This window comes from Lipotes vexillifer, unplaced genomic scaffold (assembly GCF_000442215.2).
Source record: "Lipotes vexillifer unplaced genomic scaffold, Lipotes_vexillifer_v1.1 scaffold311, whole genome shotgun sequence".
Taxonomy (NCBI): domain Eukaryota; kingdom Metazoa; phylum Chordata; class Mammalia; order Artiodactyla; family Lipotidae; genus Lipotes; species Lipotes vexillifer.
The window spans coordinates 6,104,209-6,112,912 of record NW_006791012.1 but is presented as its reverse complement, the minus strand read 5'-3'; the positions used below and the strand labels follow the sequence as shown (position 1 = coordinate 6,112,912).

The 8,704-nt window shown below is 36.2% G+C and overlaps 1 pseudogene; it reads right to left on the bottom strand.

Moving 5' to 3' along the window:
- Window positions 1-4,775: 4,775 nt before the first annotated feature.
- On the bottom strand, window positions 4,776-5,408 carry LOC103078692 (hypoxanthine-guanine phosphoribosyltransferase pseudogene; annotated as a pseudogene).
- Window positions 5,409-8,704: the final 3,296 nt, after the last annotated feature.

Below are 8,704 nucleotides of genomic sequence, written 5' to 3'. Positions count from 1 at the left end.
CTGCTGAGCGCCTAGCCAGGTGCAAAACCGCGGATTCCTTAGTCCTATTTTAAGCTCCACCACTTTAACAACGAATAAAAAAAATAATAAATGACCTGGGGTTGGACTGTGATACAAGGAGCTCTAATAACCTTGCCAGTGAGATGCAACCTTTCTGGAAGGAAATGCAGAATGAAGGCAGAGCTTAGAGAACGTTCATGACCCAGTAGCTTATACCTGTTTGTGTGTGTGTGTGTGTGTGTATGTGTATGTATACACACACACATACTCTCTTCTAGGAATATATGTTATTATATACTAGGAATATTTCATATATATACATACCACACACACAACTCTCTTCCAGGAATTTATGATTATATTAGGAATATTTTATATATATATACACCATATATTACATATATATATTTGATGGAATACATTGCAGCAGTTTAAAAACATGCTTGCAACGAATTTTTTTTTTTATTTTTGGCTGCGTTGGGTCTTCGTTGCTGCACGCGGGCTTCTTATTGCGGTGCCTTCTCTTGTTGCAGAGCACGGGCTCTAGGCACGCGGGCTTCAGTAGTTGTGGCTCTCGGGCTTTAGAGCACAGGTTCAGTAGTTGTGGCACACAGGCTTAGTTGCTCCGAGGCATGTGGGATCTTCCTGGACCAGGGATAGAACCCATGTCCCCTGCATTGGCAGGCAGATTCTTAACCACTGCGCCACCAGGGAAGCCCCGAATATTTGATAATATGGATTAAATTTAAGTAAAAATAAAAAACCAGAAGTAAAACTAAATAGGAATGAACCTAATTTAGTAAATGTGTGTGTAAATATGTGGGAAGCAGAGAAGGGGAGGAGATGGCACAAGCACTGCGGCTTCAAAAAAAGACTAGAAGGAAATAATCCGAAATGTTAATAGTAATTTCTAGGTAGTAGATTGTGGGTGATTTAAAAATTTTTAAACATTATGTATTTTCCAGCTTTCTCTCAAATAAGACATATTTAAAAAAATACTATTTAGGTATAATACATATACAGAAAAGGGAACAAACCGAATATACAGGTGTAACCAAAACCCAGATCAAGAAACAGAAACTTACCAGCACCCCCAGAAGCTCTCCATGCCTATTCCCTTACAGTGACTAACCCTCCACTTCTAACCGACCTTTCCTGACTTCTATAGCATAGAATAGTTTTGCCTATTTTTATTCTTTATATAAAAATAATCATCCAATAAGTGCTTAAAAAAAACACTAGCTCTTTGCCCTCAAAATTATTCTTATGAAATTCCTTCACATTGTTAAGTGTAGATTCTTTTTCCTTGCGCTGTGGCCATACCACAATAAGTTTATCCATTCTACTGCTGATGAGCATCTGTGTATTTTCTAGTTTGGAGCTACTATCAGTAGTGCTGCTTTTGGTGAAAATATGCTTTGTGGTGAACATAAGCATGTATTTGTGTTGAACTTGTTCCTAGGAATGAAATTGTTGGCTTATGAGGTACAACCCAGCTTTCATAGATACTGCCACTTTTCCAAAGTGGCCGTACCAATTTCTACTGCCTCCAGTGATGTATGAGCATTTCTGTCGCTCCAAATCCGTCCTCAGCACTTGTCATTTTCCATGCTTTCCTTTTAGCCATCCTGATGGGTATGTGGTGAACAGTATTATTTTTACAATATAAAGAAAAACCACACATATGTATATAAATGTCAAGAGGAAGGTATGGGAGGAAATCGCTATATGGGTAGAATTTCAAAATAATTCAACAAATGTTAATTGCATTCCTACTCATTTTGGGGCATTGTCTTGGGCTAATTAGGGATATAGTCCCTCCCCATCAAGAAGAACAGCCAAGCGAGAGCCGTGGAAACAAATAAGTACACTATATTTTAGTAAAGGAACATAGAGGAGGAAGCAATTAATTCTGGTTGGGGATGTCAGAAAAAAGCTGGCTAACTTCTGCTTCTCTTCAAGGCGGAGTTCAGCCCTCAGCACCTGCAAAATGGCTTCTAGGACCTCCCTGAAGCTGGTTTAAGTGCCCTCCTCTGTGTTTCTCAAAGCATATTCTTCTGTGTTACTTTGGTCACAGTGCCAGTCACGCTGTACTACAGTCTATTTATGTCTGTTTCTCTTGCTAGTTCACAAGCTCTTTGAGGTCAGGGATGGGCTTTCATCTTCATATCCTGAACACTAGCACAATGCCTGACCTAGAATAGGAACTAGATAACCATTGAATGAATAAAGGGAATAAAAAGTCTGAAGACCATTTCCCTATCTTCCCATTTCTAGTTCAAAGACTTAGCCAGCCTTCACTCTGTAGAATTGATGTATTAAAACACAGTTAACTATAGCAACCAAAACAATTTTAAACTTAGCAACAAAGAGTCAATTTTGATCTATTAAATGAACCAAAATTTTTTTAAAGAGCACAGTGGAGCAGGAAGCCTCATGCTCTGCTGAATGGATTATAATTTGAACAATCTCACTGTGGAAAGCAATTAACAATGTGTACAAATTGCCTTAAAAATATTCCTGCCTTTAACACACTAATCCAGATTTTAAGCTCTATTTTGGGGAAATAATCATAAAAACAAAGTTTCATACTCCAAGATATTACTTCTAACATTATTGATTTTAGTTTAAAAAAAAAGAAAAAAGGTGGGGGGAGCATTTGAAATGCCCAACCACAGGACCTAGTTAAGCAGATTATGATATTCATGGTGAGGTGTTGGGCTGTAGTAGAAAGGATGCCTTTGGAAGCAGAGAGAGCAGTGTTCAAATCCCCTCAAATTCTCACTTCACCACCTAAGAGCTATGCGGTTGTTTTCAAACCTTTGTTTTGTAAAGTGAGGCTAGTGCTAATTTACTGTTATGGTTGATGTAAAGATTATATCATTAAATAAAGCTTTCTATAAGTGATAGCTATAATTGACAGATCTATTAAAATGATATTTGTGAAGAAGAAATACCTACAATGGAGTGAAATCATGCTAGTATTTAAGTTTCTGAATTCAACTGTATCTGTGAGGCAAAACCTCTATTGCTTTCCCAGTGGATGCAATTAACCATAAAATGGTCCATGAGTGTTAACCAAATTTGTCAAAAGCCTGCGTGAATTCTTTTAAAGATTTTTTTCCTAGCATTGAAAAAAAATGTAACATATCTTGTTCAGACTGCAATTATTTCATCAGAATTCTGGAGGAAAAATTGATCGAATTATGGGTATTTTTACTTTTATTATTCAAATTTCCTACAATAACCATGCATTTCATAGTTTGAAATAAATCTTATTAAAAATAGAGAGGAAGGGCTTCCCTGGTGGCGCAGTGGTTGAGAGTCCGCCTGCCGATGCAGGGGACACAGGCTCGTGCCCCGGTCCGGGAAGATCCCACATGCCGCGGAGCGGCTGGGCCCGTGAGCCATGGCCGCTGAGCCTGCGCGTCCGGAGCCTGTGCTCCGCAACGGGAGAGGCCACAACAGTGAGAGGCCTGCATAACGCAAAAAAAAAAAAAAGAGAGAGGAAGAGGCAATGATGGTACAAAAATAGAGAAGAGTTTTGAGAGGAAAAACTTGTGGTTTGGAAAGAATCCTGCCATTATTGATGTCACACGTGGTCCAAAGGGCTCAAAAAACTTTCCAAATATTACTGTGTTTATTCTCACAATATATATAAAAAACAATCACATTGGTGAAATACTGCAGAACAGAGAAGGGAATCTACTTTTGTGGAATCAAGAGACTAGTATAATTGGGGTTTCCCATATTCTAAACCTATTACTAAGGATCTAAAGAGAAGTATGGAGTCTCCATTCTCAAAATCATGGGAATCATTTCCAGCAAGATTAATAAATAACCCTGTAGAAGCAGCCGCATAGCACAGGGAGATCAGCTTGGTGCTTTGTGACCACCTAGAGGGGTGGGATAGGGACAGTGGGAGGGAGACACGAGAGGGAGGAGATATGGGGATAAATGTATATGTATAGTTGATTCACTTTGTTATAAAGCAGAAACTAACACCATTGTAAGGCAATTATACTCCACTAAAGATGTAAAAAAAAAAAGATTAATAAATAACCCTATAAAGTTAAACTGTTTACTTCTTTTTTTTTTTCTCTTTTAAAGAGACAGCCTTTATTTTAAGGATTTTTATATTGAAGAATTCAAAAAGTGCTAGGTTTTTGGAACTTCTTGATCTGTATTTAAAAGATACAGATCAATCTGTTGACAAAGATTCACCAAAAATAATTTGAACAAGTGGGAAATTACAGTTAATACTATTAAAAGCTACTAAAATAATTCCAGGACATGTGGTTTATCCGACATAACGATACTTTTAAGTGCTGTGACTGATATGAAACTGACTGTTTCTTACTTTTCTGAACACACAGTGGTATAATTAACAATATTCAATCACTTCTGTTCTTTCCTGAATATATGAAAAGTAAAATACCAGTTAAAAAACTAATATATTCTTCTCTTTAAATGTTTTTTACATATACAATGTCAATATTTTCGTTCCCTAGTGGTGTGGTTTAAGAGGTTTTTCATTCACAAGTAAAACAACAACCCACCCAAAGGAAAATGATAGTCTGTAGGCTCACAGTGCACATAAAGAGTTTGGGAATGCAGCAACTGGCATTTCTAAAATACAAAACAGATAAAATTCTAAGAAGTTACATGCAATAAGCTCAACTAAGCATCTGGCCACAGAACTAGAACATTTGATAATTTTACTGGTGATTTCAGTGGGACTCCAGATGTTTCCAAACTCAACTTGAACTCTCATCCTAGGCTTTGTATTTTGCTTTTCCAGCTTCACTAATGACACAAACATGATTCAAATCCCCGAAGTATTCATTATAGTCAAGGGCATATCCTACAACAAACTTGGGTAGAATTTCCAATCCAACAAAGTCTGGTCTGCATCCAGTACTTCGAGGGGTCCTTTTCACCAGCAAGCTTGCAACCTTGATCATCTTTGGATTATGCTGCTTGACCAAGGAAAGCAAGGTTTTCACTGTTTTGCCGGTGTCAATTATACCTTCCACAATCAACACATTCTTTCCAGTGAAAGTTGAGAGATCATCTTCACCAATTACTTTTATGTCTCCTGTTGACTGGTCATTACAGTAGCTCTTCAGTCTGATAAAATCTACAGTCATAGGAATGGATCTATCACTATTTCTCTTCAGTACTTTGATGTAATCCAGCAGGTCAGCAAAGAATTTGTAGTCCCCATTGAGCACACAGAGGGCCACGGTGTGATGGCCTCCCATCTCCTTCTTCACATCTTGAGCAAGACGTTCGGTCCTGTCCATAATTAGTCCATGAGGAATAAACACCTCTTCCAAATCCTCAGCATAATGATTAGGTATACAAAATAAATCTAGGTCATAAGCTGGTTAATTATTGCTAATCACGATGCTGGCTGCAGATCGCCATAACAGAGCCGGCCGACCGGCCGGCTGAGGGCAGTTTGGGCTAAACTGTTGACTTCTTATACCAAACTTGATGGTCAGAGTAATAGCTACTTCTCCAATAATTGTTTAATGTATTTCACTGGGATTCAATTACATCTATGGTTTACTTTCCTAAATATTTATTTTCACAAAAATTTTGAGCCTTGTGCAATGATTTGTTTCTCTTTGACCAGAGGCAAAGTTGTTTGGTAATAACATGTTACCCTATGTGACAAGAAACTGATTTGGTGAGTTATTAAATAACTTAATTTAAAATTACCTCTTACTATAATAAAGGTATAAATTCTTTCCACTTGATACTAATAAAGAGTTTAGAAACAATATTTTCAAGTGAACTTGTTAATCAATTTATTGCCTTAAAATGAACTGTGAGAATTCCCTGGTGGTCCGGTAGTTAGGACTCTGCGCTATTACTGAGGAGGGCCTGGGTTCAATTCCTGATCAGGAAAATAAGATCCCACAAGCCGTGCCACATAGCCAAACAAACAAACAAAAACTGTGAGATATTTATAAGAATTTAGATAAATTTAAAGGCAAGTTATATATGGCACAATATCTTTAGATATGATTCCACATCAGCATCCACATTTTAAAAATCTTATTCTATACAGACAACTTATATGACTCAATATCAAAAACCAAATAATCCAATCAAAAAATGGGCAAAAGACCTTAATAGACATTTCTCAAAAGAAGACATACAGATGGCTAACAGGCATATGAAAAGGTGTTCAACCTCGCTAATTATTAGAGAAATGCAAATCAAAACCACAGTGAGGTATCACCTCACACCAGTCAGAATGGCCATCATCAAAAAGTCTATAAATAATAAATGCTGGAGAAAGTGTGGAGAAAAGGGAACCCTCCTACACTGGTGGTGGGAATGTAAATTGGTGCAGCCATGATGGAAAACAGCATGGGGGTTCCTCAAAAAAAAACTAAAAATAGATTTGCCATATGATCCAGCAATCCCACATCTGGACATATATCTGGAAAAGATGAAAACTCTAATTCAAAAAGACATGCACCCCAATGTTTATAGCAGCACTGTATAATAGTAAAGACATGGAAACAAAGTAAGTGTCCATCAACAGACGAATGGATAAAGATGTGGGATACACTCAGCCATAAAAAAGAATGAAATATTGCCATTTGCAGCAACATGAATGGACCTAGAGAATATCATACTAAGTGAAGTAAATCAGACAAATATTATATGATATCACTTATATATGGAATCTAAAAAATAATACAAATGAATCTATATAGAGAACAGAAACAGACTCACATAGAAAACAAATTTATGGTTACCAAAGAGGAAAGGGAGGGAGGGATAAATTAGGAGTATGGGATTAACAGATACAGACTATTATACATAAAATAGATAAGCAAAAAGCTTTACTGTATAACGCTGGGAACTATATTCAATATCTTCTAATAACCTATAATGGAACATAATCTAAAAAAATAATTGAATCACTTTGTTGTATACCTGAAGCTAACACAATATTGTAAATCAACTATACTTCAGTTTTAAAAAAACTTTTTCTAAATTACCTGAAGTGTAATCTTATAATCCTCAAATTGTTAATGAATAATAAAAAGCTTTTGGAATCCCAAGTATAATATATTCTATTCACAACACTTTTCAAAGGTTTATAAGAAAGAACCAGGCTATGAATTACACAGACAGTCAACCTTCATGAAAGAAATTTTTCTTACTATATTAAGTGATATTTTAAGGCTGACATTAATATTTTATCTTCAAAGACATAACCATTGAGCATTCTTACTAGAAAGTTCTTTCCCTTTAAAAATACTGTGTATATTATAGTTTTTTGGTTCTGTGACATTTCTTTGTGTTAGATTACCCCACTCTCCATATGCTATAGCAAGCAGCTGCTCCATACGTCAAACTATGTGGGAAATGAGAATGACAAACCCAGGGAAGATCAGTAAAGCAAAACCTTTAAGGAAACCTCAGATCTGTCTAGTGAATTATGATACTGATTAGGAGCAAGTGACCATTTTACTGAATAAGTAATAGTTCCATTTTTAGTGTGGTAGTATTATTGTGCTAGTAATACTTTTTATATTGCACTGTAAAATGTGCATTATGTCCCCCTTTCTAAAAGGAAATTAATCCTTACCTTTTAGTGACTGTAATAAAATATTCCTCCCCCTCCATTGTTTTTTTTTTTGTGGTACACGGGCCTCACTGTTGTGGCCTCTCCCGTTGCGGAGCACAGGCTCCGGACACGCAGGCTCAGTGGTCATGGCTCACGGGCCCAGCCGCTCTGCGGCATGTGGGATGCTCCCAGACCGGGGCACGAACCCGTGTCCCCTGCATCGGCAGGTGGACTCTCAACCACTGTACCACCAGGGAAGCCCTAAAAAAAATTTTTTTAAACAAAAACAAAAACTCTTTATTAAAAAAAAATATCAACCAGAAATTGTGATTGACCAGAAAGGTAAAGATACATGACCATATTTAAATAATTGTACCTAATCACATCTACAATGTTTGATGGTTCCGGAGGGCAAAATGACATGCCAGGAATATCATTACATCTTCCTCCAACGTACAGATATTAGAAAAGAAAACAGATGAAGTCTATCATTTTCTTGATTTTTTTTACTTACCTTTATAAATAATACCTCACCAGTAAGTTAATCTTTTTTTATCACATTTTTTTTATTCAAACAAAGTCACAAAAATTATAATCATCCTCATCAGTTCACTCAGTCCCATGTAATTAATTTTTTTCTCATCTTGATCTTTTGTTAGCACTTTTATGAATTCATCAGTTTTCGATTAGAGTTCTGAAAACGCTTATACACTCAGTTCAGCAGTGTGCTCAGTTACCAGAAACCTGTACTTGTCAGAGTCTTTTCCATGAATTCCTTGAAGATGAAACCCTTTTATAGGAACATTTTTGCAAAAGCATTAGAGTACACCCAGAACTGTTCGTAAATGACAAAACTCTTAAAAATGACCACGGTTAAAGATTTGATGAAAGTTCATAATAATGCAATTGACAAGGAAATTTAGTTATTTCTGAGATATACATTTTAAAGTAATAACTAGAATTATGACTTATAACATTATTTCAGAACATATAAGATTTTTAGGAATTTCATGTAATGTCTGAAACATTTATATTAACATACTTCCATACAAATAACCCAAAGAAAGTTTAGTATAGGTTTTTTTTTTAATTTTTAAATTTAATTTT